The sequence below is a fragment of the Mirounga leonina genome, unplaced genomic scaffold, assembly GCF_011800145.1.
Source record: "Mirounga leonina isolate KUSES-001 unplaced genomic scaffold, KU_Mleo_1.0 Mir_176, whole genome shotgun sequence".
Taxonomy (NCBI): domain Eukaryota; kingdom Metazoa; phylum Chordata; class Mammalia; order Carnivora; family Phocidae; genus Mirounga; species Mirounga leonina.
The window spans coordinates 13,169,123-13,179,221 of NW_023270454.1; the positions used below are offsets into that span (position 1 = coordinate 13,169,123).

Sequence of the window (10,099 nt, forward strand, 5' to 3'; positions counted from 1 at the left end):
AGACAAACCACATTCTGGAAGATAAATACACTTTAGCAAATCTGAAAAAAAAATTGGAATTATACAATGTCTGCTCTCAGACCACAATGGAATTAAGTTAGTAGTCAGTAACAGACAGGTAAGTGGAAAATCTCAAAATACATGGAGATTAAACAGCACACTTCCAGATAAATCAAGAATCAAAGAAGAAATCTCAACAGAGATTTAAAAATATTTTGCACTAAATAAAAATGGAAACACAGCAAAGTTTGTGAGATGTAACAAAAACAGTCCATAGAGGGAAATTTATAACATTAAATGAATATATTAGAAAAGAAGAAAGATCTAAAATCAGTAACCTAAGTCTCCATCTTAGGAAATTTAAAAAAATAATAAGAAGAAGAAGAGCAAATTAATCTAGAGTAAGCAGAAGAATAGAAACAATAAACAGAAACTGAAAATAGGAAATCAATCAACAAAACCAAACACTTGTTCTTTGAAAAGATACATAAAATTGATAAACCTTTAGCAGGGCTAAGAAAAGAAAGGCAATATAAACTACTAATGTGAGAAATAGAAGGAGGGACATCTCCACAGATCCCTTGGACATTAAATGGATAATCAAGGAATAGTATGAATTAACTCTATGCCCATAAACTGATAATCTAGATGAAATGGGCCAATTCCTTGAGACACATACAATGCCGAAATTCACATGAGAAAAAACAGAAAAACTGAATATCAGGCCTATATTTATTAAGGAATTTGAGTGGATAACGAATAACCTCCCCAACAGAAAGCTAGGGGCCTGATGGATTCACTTTTGAATTCTACCTAACATTTAAGGAAGAAAATATACCAGTTATTTACAATCTCTTTCAGAGGACAAAAACAGAGAGAATACTTCCTAACTCATCCTGTGATGCTAGCATCACTCTACTACCAAAAGCAGACAAAGACATTATGAAAAAAGAAAATTACAGATTAACTTCTCTTTGAGCATGGATGTAAAAATCCTCAACAAAATATTAGCAAAAAGAATCCAACAATGTATTAAGAAAGAATTATACACCATAACCAAGTGAGATTTATCCCAGGTATACAAAGCCGGTTCAACATTCAAGCATAGCTTTTTCCGCCATCTTGGAGTCTGTGGAGGCCTGCTGGGAACAGGATTCCTATAACGCCAAATAATGTTTGGAAGGCTGTGGTCCAAGGCCATTTTTGCTGGCTATAAGTGGGGTCTCCAGAAACAGAGGGAGCACACAACTCTTCTTAAAATCGAAGGTGTTCATGCTCGAGATGAAACGGAATTCTATCTAGGCAAGAGATGTGCTTATGTGTACAAAGCAAAGAACAACACAGTGACTCCTGGTGGCAAACCAAACAACCAGAGTCATCTGGGGAAAAGTAACTCGTGCTCGTGGAAACAGTGGCATGGTTCGTGCCAAATTCCGAAGCAACCTTCCTGCTAAAGCCATTGGCCACAGAATCCGTGTGATGCTGTATCCCTCAAGGATTTAAATTTAATGAAAAGTAAATAAAGGTGTAGATTTGTTCTCTTGAAAAAAAAAAAACAAAAAACATTCAAGCATAATTAATGTAATCCATCGCATTAACAGGCCAAAAAAGAAAGATCACATGATCATATCAATAGGTGCAGAAAAAGCATTTGACAAAATCCAACACCCGTTCTTGACAAATACTCTTAATAAGCTAGGAATACATGAGAATTTCCTCAACTTGATAAGGAATAGCTACAACACCCCCCCTCTCCGCAAAATGAACAAACAAAAAACCCTATAGCTAACATACGTAATGATGAGAAACTTGAAATTTTCCCACTAATATCAAGAACAAGGCAAGGATATCTCCTCTCACTCCTTCTTTTCAACTATCATATTGGAAGTTCTAGCCAATGTAATAAAACAAGAAAGGAAAATAAAAGGTATACGGATTGGGAAGACATAAATAAAACTACCTTTGCAGATGACATAATCATCTACACTGGATATCTGGCTTTCCCAGGTTCAAGTCCAGTCATGTTCTCCTTTCATTGCTCCCTATTATTTTTTCTTTCTTCTCTTTCTTTTTTTTAATTGAAATATAATTAACATATAGTGTTATATTAGTTTCAGATATACAATATGATAATTCAACAATTCTATACATTACTCAGTGCTCCTCAGGATAAGTGTGCTCTTAATCTCCTTTATCTATTTCACGTCCTCCTACCCACCTCCTCTTTGACAACTGCCAGTTTGTTCTCTGTATTTAAGAGTCTGGGTTTTGGGGCGCCTGGGTGGCTCGGTCATTTGGGCGTCTGCCTTCGGCTCGGGTCATGGTCCCAGGCTTCTGGGATAGGGCCCCGCGTCGGGCTTCCTGCTCGGCGGGAGGCCTGCTTCTCCCTCTCCCACTCGCCCTGCTTATGTTCTCTATCTCACTGTGTCTCTCTGTCAAATAAATGAATAAAATCTTTTAAAAAAAAAAAAGAGTCTGTTTTTTTTTTGTTTCTTTGTCTCCTTTTCGGTTTATTCATTTGTTTTTTTTCTGAAATTCCACATATGAGTGACATCATGCGGTATTTTTGTTTCTCTGGAGAGGATGTGGAGAAAAAGGAACACTTGTGCACTGTTGATGGGAATGCAAATCAGTGCAGCCACCATGGAAAACAATATGAAGTTTCCTCAAAAACTTGAAAATAGAATTACTATATGATCCAATAATTCCACCACTGGGTATTTATCCAAAGAAAATGAAAACTCTGATTTGAAAAGATATATGCACCCCTATGTTTATTATAGCATTATTTATAATAGCCAAGATATTGGAAGCAACCCAAGTGTCCATTTGTTGTTCCTTATTATCTTCAGATGAAGATATAACAGACTCTTTAAGATTTTGTCCAGTATCTTTTCTAGTGTTATTTTTCCCATCACATATTCTAGCACCCCATACTTCACCTGGTACAAACTTCTTTCAGAACCCCAAACATGCAGTGGTATATCTCACCTTCAAGCATGCTTTATCTTGTGCCTCAGGATACTCTTACTTTGGTTCTTCACTTGGATACCACCTATTTATCCCTCAAAACTTAACTCAGGCATCCCCTTCAAGACATGTCTTTGAAGGTCAACCTTGATCAGGAGATCCTCATAGGTGTTCCCCTAACCACCACTGGACTCTGTCTACTTAGTCCTCACCCCTCAGGTCTGAACACTATAGACTTTTTTAAACACTCCTGTCTCTATTCAATCTCTTATCCAACATCTTCCTGCCATTTTTTTCCCAGTAAAGCTCTTCTTTCCCACTGCCATTAATTCAGATTATATTCGTTTACCTCATAGGTTATTTACCTCTGACTGTTCTTGCTCTGAGAGTTGAAATCCTTCAGCACTTTTTGTGTGTACCTCAAATTTTATCATAAACAAATGTATAACATGGATTCTAACTCCAACTGAATCATTAATCTCTTGGGAGAAGAGGATGCATTTTAGATGTCTATATCTTTCTACAGGAGAGAATTCTGAATTAAGAACCTAGTAGGTGCTTAGCAACTATTTAGTGATTGATTTCATGCTATTTGTTTGGAACTCCTTATTGGCATTTTCATGGAACTATTTTTTTTTTTAAAGATTTTATTTATTTATTTATTTGAGAGAAAGAGAGAGAGACGGAGAAACAGCATGAGAGGGGAGAGGGTCAGAGGGAGAAGCAGGCTCCCCGCTGAGCCGGGAGCCCGATGTGGGACTTGATCCCAGGACTCCGGGATCATGACCTGAGCCGAAGGCAGTTGCTTAACCAACTGAGCCACCCAGGCGCCCTTTATGGAACTATTCTTAGATACAAATACTATTGGAGGCTCACACATTAAGGTATTCAATCTTACTTGAGCAGAACATTGTGAATTTCTACATTTTGGTTTAAGATAAGATATAGTGTTGATTTCCATGGATCTGTATGTATGTTTGATTAGAATCTTAGTATGTTAAGAGCTTAAGATGTAAGGCTGCAGAACCAAAAGGTTAAGCACTTGAGCACTAATTAACCTAGTTTGGAGTGATCCCTGGGTCTCATTCCAGCTGAATAACCTCAGGCAAGTCACTGAATTTCAGTCTCAGTTTTCTCATCTGTAAAGCAGAGATAATGAGCTACTATTCCATAGACCATTGGGAGAATTAAAAAACATGGAATGTCTGTCAACTTGTAAGGAAAGAATTGTCAGCAGTGAATTGTATATCCAAGGAAACTATCCTTTAGAAATGAAGAGGAAATCCAGACATTCTCTTATGAATGGAAACTAAAAGAATTTGTCACTAGCAGACCTATCCTTTAAGAACAGCTAAAGGAAGTTCTTCAAATGAAAAGGAAATGACAAATGAAGGAATCATGGAGCATCAGGAAGGACAGAACAATGTTAAGAGCAGAAATATGGGCAAATATAATACAATCTTTCTCCTCATGTGTTTTACAAGTATATAATGCCCCTCTTTTATCCATTATAATGTTTTAGATTTTAATTTAATTTGAATTTGATTATGTTTTTAATTTAGTTGTATTAATAGCAAAAAAAAAAAAAAGACAGGGCTCTAAAATATTTACTATAATGCCTGACACAGAGCATAAGTGCTTGATTTATACTAATTTTTGTTATAAAAAGGATTTAAAGAATAGAGCACCAGGGTGGCTCAGTTGGTTAAGCCCTAACTCTTGATTTTGGCTCAGGTCATGACGTCAGGTTCGTGAGATCGAGTCCCCCACCCCTCCTCAGTCAGACTCTGTGCTCAGTGGGGAATCTGCTTGAGATTCTCTCTCTAAAATAAATAAATAAATAAATCTTTTAAAAAAAGGATTTAAAGATCAGGTCTAAACTTCTCATTTTATCTCTAAGGAAAATGAAATCTAGAGAGGGCAAATGACTTGCTCAAGACCAGTAGTTAATGAAAGAAATGGCCTAGATAAAAATCCAGGTCTCCTGAATACTCAGTGTTGTCCTTCTAATTCCCATATTACTTTGCAGTCGGCTGAGGCCTCCCTGAAGGCCTTGTAAAGATTCTGCTTCATCTTACTGTAGGTATATAGTGCTCTTGGGAGCACTGGATTTGGAAAATTTTGAAATTAAAATAATAAAAACATATGGAATTGTTGAATCACTATACTGTTCACCTGAAAATTAAAATGATGCTGTGTGTTAACTAACTGGAATTAAAATAAAATCTTTAAAAATTGTTTTTAAAAAAGGAATAAAAACAAAAATATTCATTTCATCATATCCAGTTCGTTTGTTTTTCAAAATGACCTATCAAATTGTTCTTTACATGGCCAGTGATAAAAATTTCATTTGAATTTACACTGACTTGAGTCATATTCATCTTTTCAGAAATGCAAACATTATTTTGAGTTAAGTACAGTGATATTTTTATCTTACAGGAGTTTATTGTTTGATTTTAGAGGTTTCTTTTTAAAAATTCTATTTTGAATTTAAAACTGCTCATGATTTTCCTCTTCAAAGTAGATCCTACATGCAATTTTAAAGAATGCTTTCTTAAATATGGAAAAGAATGACTAATTCCAACTTATGTTTGTGGTTGAATGACAGAAAGCAAAGAAATTCTCCATGGAGTTTACAAGAGGAGGTCAATATAACCTTTTAACAGAGATTTGAAAATAAAACTGCATTAATTATCAAGAAGGATACTTTTTCCATATTTTTATGAATATTCAGCTGTAACAATAATGATTTGTTTGGCTCATTTGGAATCGTAGATTTTTTGAAAGTGAGGAAAATTCTTCTACAAGGAGAGCAAAACCAACTCCTGTGTGTATGTAAGAAATGAATCCCGATTCCTTCTTGTTTCTGTTTCTTTTTTTTCCTCCCCAAAACTGCATAAATGAGGAAGTAGAGCCAAAGACCTATTAGTAATAGTTATTTCCTAATTGCAGTGGGAAGCATCCTGCATGTTTAAATAAATATTGTTAACTCTGACCCCTCGCTTTGCCAGGACTGATAAGGCAATTGTTGGACCTATATGAAGCACATACAGTATACACAGAGTGGAGTGCAGCAGGAAAACAGGAAACAATAAATCAGAAATTAGAGCACTGATTGTTGTAGCTAATTACATCAGGCTTCTGCTTAATTTCTCACTCTGTCATTCTAACCTGATTTTCTTGCCAACAGACTTTGCAAATTGCTGGTGTCACGTACATTCAGCAAATAATAATCCTTAGTTACTGTGACTGACAAATGAATGAGCAGGAGAAGATCGTTTATTATGCAAGGATGAACTGAGACATTCACCAGATACCTGCCTGGATGCTTTTTTAATTCACTTACCTAGATGTGCTGCATGATGCATTTCTCCAGGAGCAGAGATTTTGGCATCAAGACAGCTTAATTGGATTTGTGGTTTGGTTTGATAATATTGAGTAAGAAGAAAAGATGGCACTGTAAAAGGAAGGGAGGGAGGGGATTGGCTTGGACAAAGAAAGAGATAAAGTGGTAACTTAGCTATTTAAGTCAAATCTGAAAGTAATATGTTTAGGGCGAGTGAGATTAGTCAGCACGTTATTGAATGCTAATCTCGTCTACACAAAGATTTGGTGAGCCAACTTGGTATTTTCAACCCATTATGGTTTGATTATTGAAGTTCTAAACCACATGTGTTAAAAAAGAATAAAAATGAGATGCTCCTATTCAAAATTAATTGATGACTCCCAGATTCTACTTCTGTGTGTAGATAATACATGTCAGTTCAGTTTTCCCTGATCCCAGTCCTGGTGTTATTTTAATAGTCTAAAATCAACTTTCCTTTCCTTTATGATTTTATAAAATTTACATGGTTTCCGTACTTCAAATAATTTTGCTATAGTCCCTGAAGATGGAGTAGGGAAGATCTAATTGAAGAGAATTTTCAGTCTTTTGTTATTTAATCAATTTTCCTATTCTGGGTATATTCTCTACCTTTGTTACAGTGTTTACTAATCAGATCATCCAATGCTGAGCAGATCCCCAGCTAGATACAACTTCACCCAGGCTCTCTGCTTCTTTGATGCTTAATAAAAATCATATTATTTTGTTTAACTGAAGGTACCATGTATGCAAGTTATTTAGAATGAAAATTGTTTCTCAGTTTAAAATCAAATTTACTTAATCCTTCTATTTCCCATGGGCTCTGATTTTTACCCCTGTCTTGCTTTAGCATCATTTCAGGGGAAGAGAAGGTGAATTTAACACAGAGATGTGAGGAGATTACACAGAACCTTCCTCAAGTTTCAAAGGATGTGGCAGAGCTGTGGGGTTCTACTTTTGGAACCACTGTTTCACTTGGAAAAGCAAGAGGTCAGAGTTAACTATTTATTTAAATGTGTAGGTGATGTCTTACATTCCAGTGATGAATTTGGAATGCAGGCCAATTAAGCAGCCCAGAAATGGTGGTAGAAGGGCCAAAAAAATAGAGTATAATGTGCCAACATCGTTGCTGGTCCAAAGGTCAGAGGGAACGGAATATTTCATTCCTTGTGTATGTCTTCAAACTAATTCTTGTGTATAAAATGATTAAACCTCTCCAAATCCCAAGCTGACTTTCCAAGAGTCCTTCTTAATGTAATTTTTTTCATGTCTTCAGACAAATTTTATAATATATATTGAGCAACCATTGTAGGTAGAGTGCGCCATTTGCATGTCCACTGCAGGGACGACAGCTTAATTTGGGAGAAATGTATCACAAAGTCACTGCCCTGAAGAACAGTTGAAGGAGGCAAACTTGAACCTATAAAACCAGAATTAAATAACACAAACCAGAACATAATCTTCTAGATTCCTAAATGCATGGTATTGACAGTTAAGGCTAGGGAATTTAAAGGGACCAAATTTTTCAGAGAAGACTTAATGGAGATAATTTGACATGAACTTGGAAGGATAAGTAGCATTTGGATAGCTAGAGAGGAAGGAGAAGTCATTGTAAGCAGAGAATTGATTAGACAAGGGCGGGGGTGGAACATGGCCAACCGGGAAATAGGGAGATGAGTGATAAGATGGGATAGGCGGGAAATGTGGTTGGATGGAGACAGTGGGCCAGATCCTAAGTGTTACAGGAGCGGTTTAGACTCATTATTACAGCTAAGAGGACTGCACAGGGGTCCCACAATGAAAATAGATTGGGGAGAGGAAAGGCTGGGACCAGCCCATCGAATTACGAAACTATTAAAATAATCCGGGTTTGATGTGACCAGGGTCTGGTCTAGGTGGTGATAGAGAAAAGGACAACAAATTCAAAAGCTATTCAAAAGCAGAGACTGACAGACATGATGAGATTCCACGTAGGAAGGGGACAGATTTGACACCTGGAAGAATTATCTTGGCTTTGGCAAAAAAAAAAAAAAAAAAGAAAAAAGAAAATTTAGAAGAACAAGTGTTTAGAAGGAAAGATGAAAGGGCATCAGTTTGTAAGGAGAGAAGAAGGGACAGTGTTCTTTTCTGGTCTTAGCTGCAATAAATCTTCCAGATGCCTCATTCCTTATCAGTTACAGACATTTGTATTAGCACAGCTCGGTTTGTCCAAAGCACACAGACTTGTCTGAGTACAGTGGGTATGACAACTGTGTGAAACGTGTCAAAACTAGAAAGGTGTGTGCGGGGCAGATGACAACCTGATGAAATATTATCAAATGCTACCCCTCGAATACCAGAGGTAGCATGATATTTGGGGGCGGGGAAGGGCACATACCTTCATAAGAAGCCACTGCAAAGAACTGAGCCCCCCCAAATGGAGATGTGTTTCTCAGTTTCCTTCTGTCCTCATCAACTACAGTCAGCTCTAATCTTAACGGTGCTCCAGGACGCTGGTTCTTGCACCTGCCCTGCTTGGATCTGGTGTCATCTGCCAGTTGACTGGTATGTGACTGGCCTGCCGCCCACTCTACTTTTGCTCTAAGTAGTAGGCTTGGGTGGGGTCCAGTGTCTGACCTCATCTTACCCTCTAGTGATCGACTTCGCAATTCCTGAGTCATCAGTCTCCACTGGAAGGGACTAAACAGTTCAGAATGTATAAATATAATCTTCTGTTTTCTCCCACGTCTTTCACACCCACTATAACATTACCCATAAAAGGCTGATACTCTTGCTTCTCCCTATGCTTTTACTATCTTCCTCCTCACTGCCTGATGGTTGGGGCTAAAATCAAAGTGGAAGCGTCCTTCAACTTTTTTGCACATATTAACATCTAGGACAATTTGAAATTTTTGTGCAATGGAAGAGGGTATGATTGTGAATTGCGTGTCTTCATTATTTCTTATGAGTACAATAAGGAGCTCAAGCATATGTCTTTATCCAAGATGGTTCTTATTAATCCAGATATTGTTTATAGCTGCAGAGAGATTCTGAAGACTCACAACCACCTTTTTTTTTTTTTTTTTTAAGACTATTTATTCGAGAGAGACAAAGAGAGAGAGTGAGAGAGAGCACGAGCAGGGTGAGGGGCAGAGGGAACCCGGCTCGGGGCTCGATCCCGGGACTCTGGGATCATGACCCGAGCAGAAGGCAGACGCTTAACGGACTGAGCCACCCAGGGGCCCCATCATAACCACCTTTGACTGTAATATGAGTGACCCTTCCAAATGAAACTGAGATAAAATTTGAAATTGACTTTTGCAGATGAGCCAATTAGAGTTTTAAAGAGTCTGAGGCTTGGTGTGCAGCGTCCAGGGAAGTTAAGTCTTGAGGTAAGTCATTAATCTGGTTTCAGTTTTACCCTGCTTAAAAGCCATTGTTAACAGAACTTCTATAAAGATCAAGGTACTGGGCCAAACTTTGATTCTAGAATGGAGGTTGGTCAAGGTTGGCCTGAACTGACATTACAGGAAAACTTGTTTTATTCCCCCTTTTCTTATGGACTTTAAAACATTCTCCATGTAATTTTCACCGGTGAATGATTTGCTGTAAGTGGGGTGCACTGTAATAAGTCGAAGTTTTTATTTTATTTATGATTCCCAGAATACTTAACTTTTAAAAGAGCCTCAGAATCTTCCTTTTTTTCCCCCCTTAATTTTGTAATATTTTTGCTTTCTTGGACCCCGATGACACCACAAATGAGAAGGTAACGAAAAGCGTATGCTCCTC

At 37.4% G+C, this 10,099-nt stretch overlaps 1 pseudogene; it reads left to right on the plus strand.

Annotated features, from left to right (window-relative positions):
- The first annotated feature begins 1,172 nt into the window (after positions 1-1,172).
- Positions 1,173-1,538, plus strand: LOC118022401 (annotated as a pseudogene).
- The last annotated feature ends 8,561 nt before the right edge of the window (positions 1,539-10,099 follow it).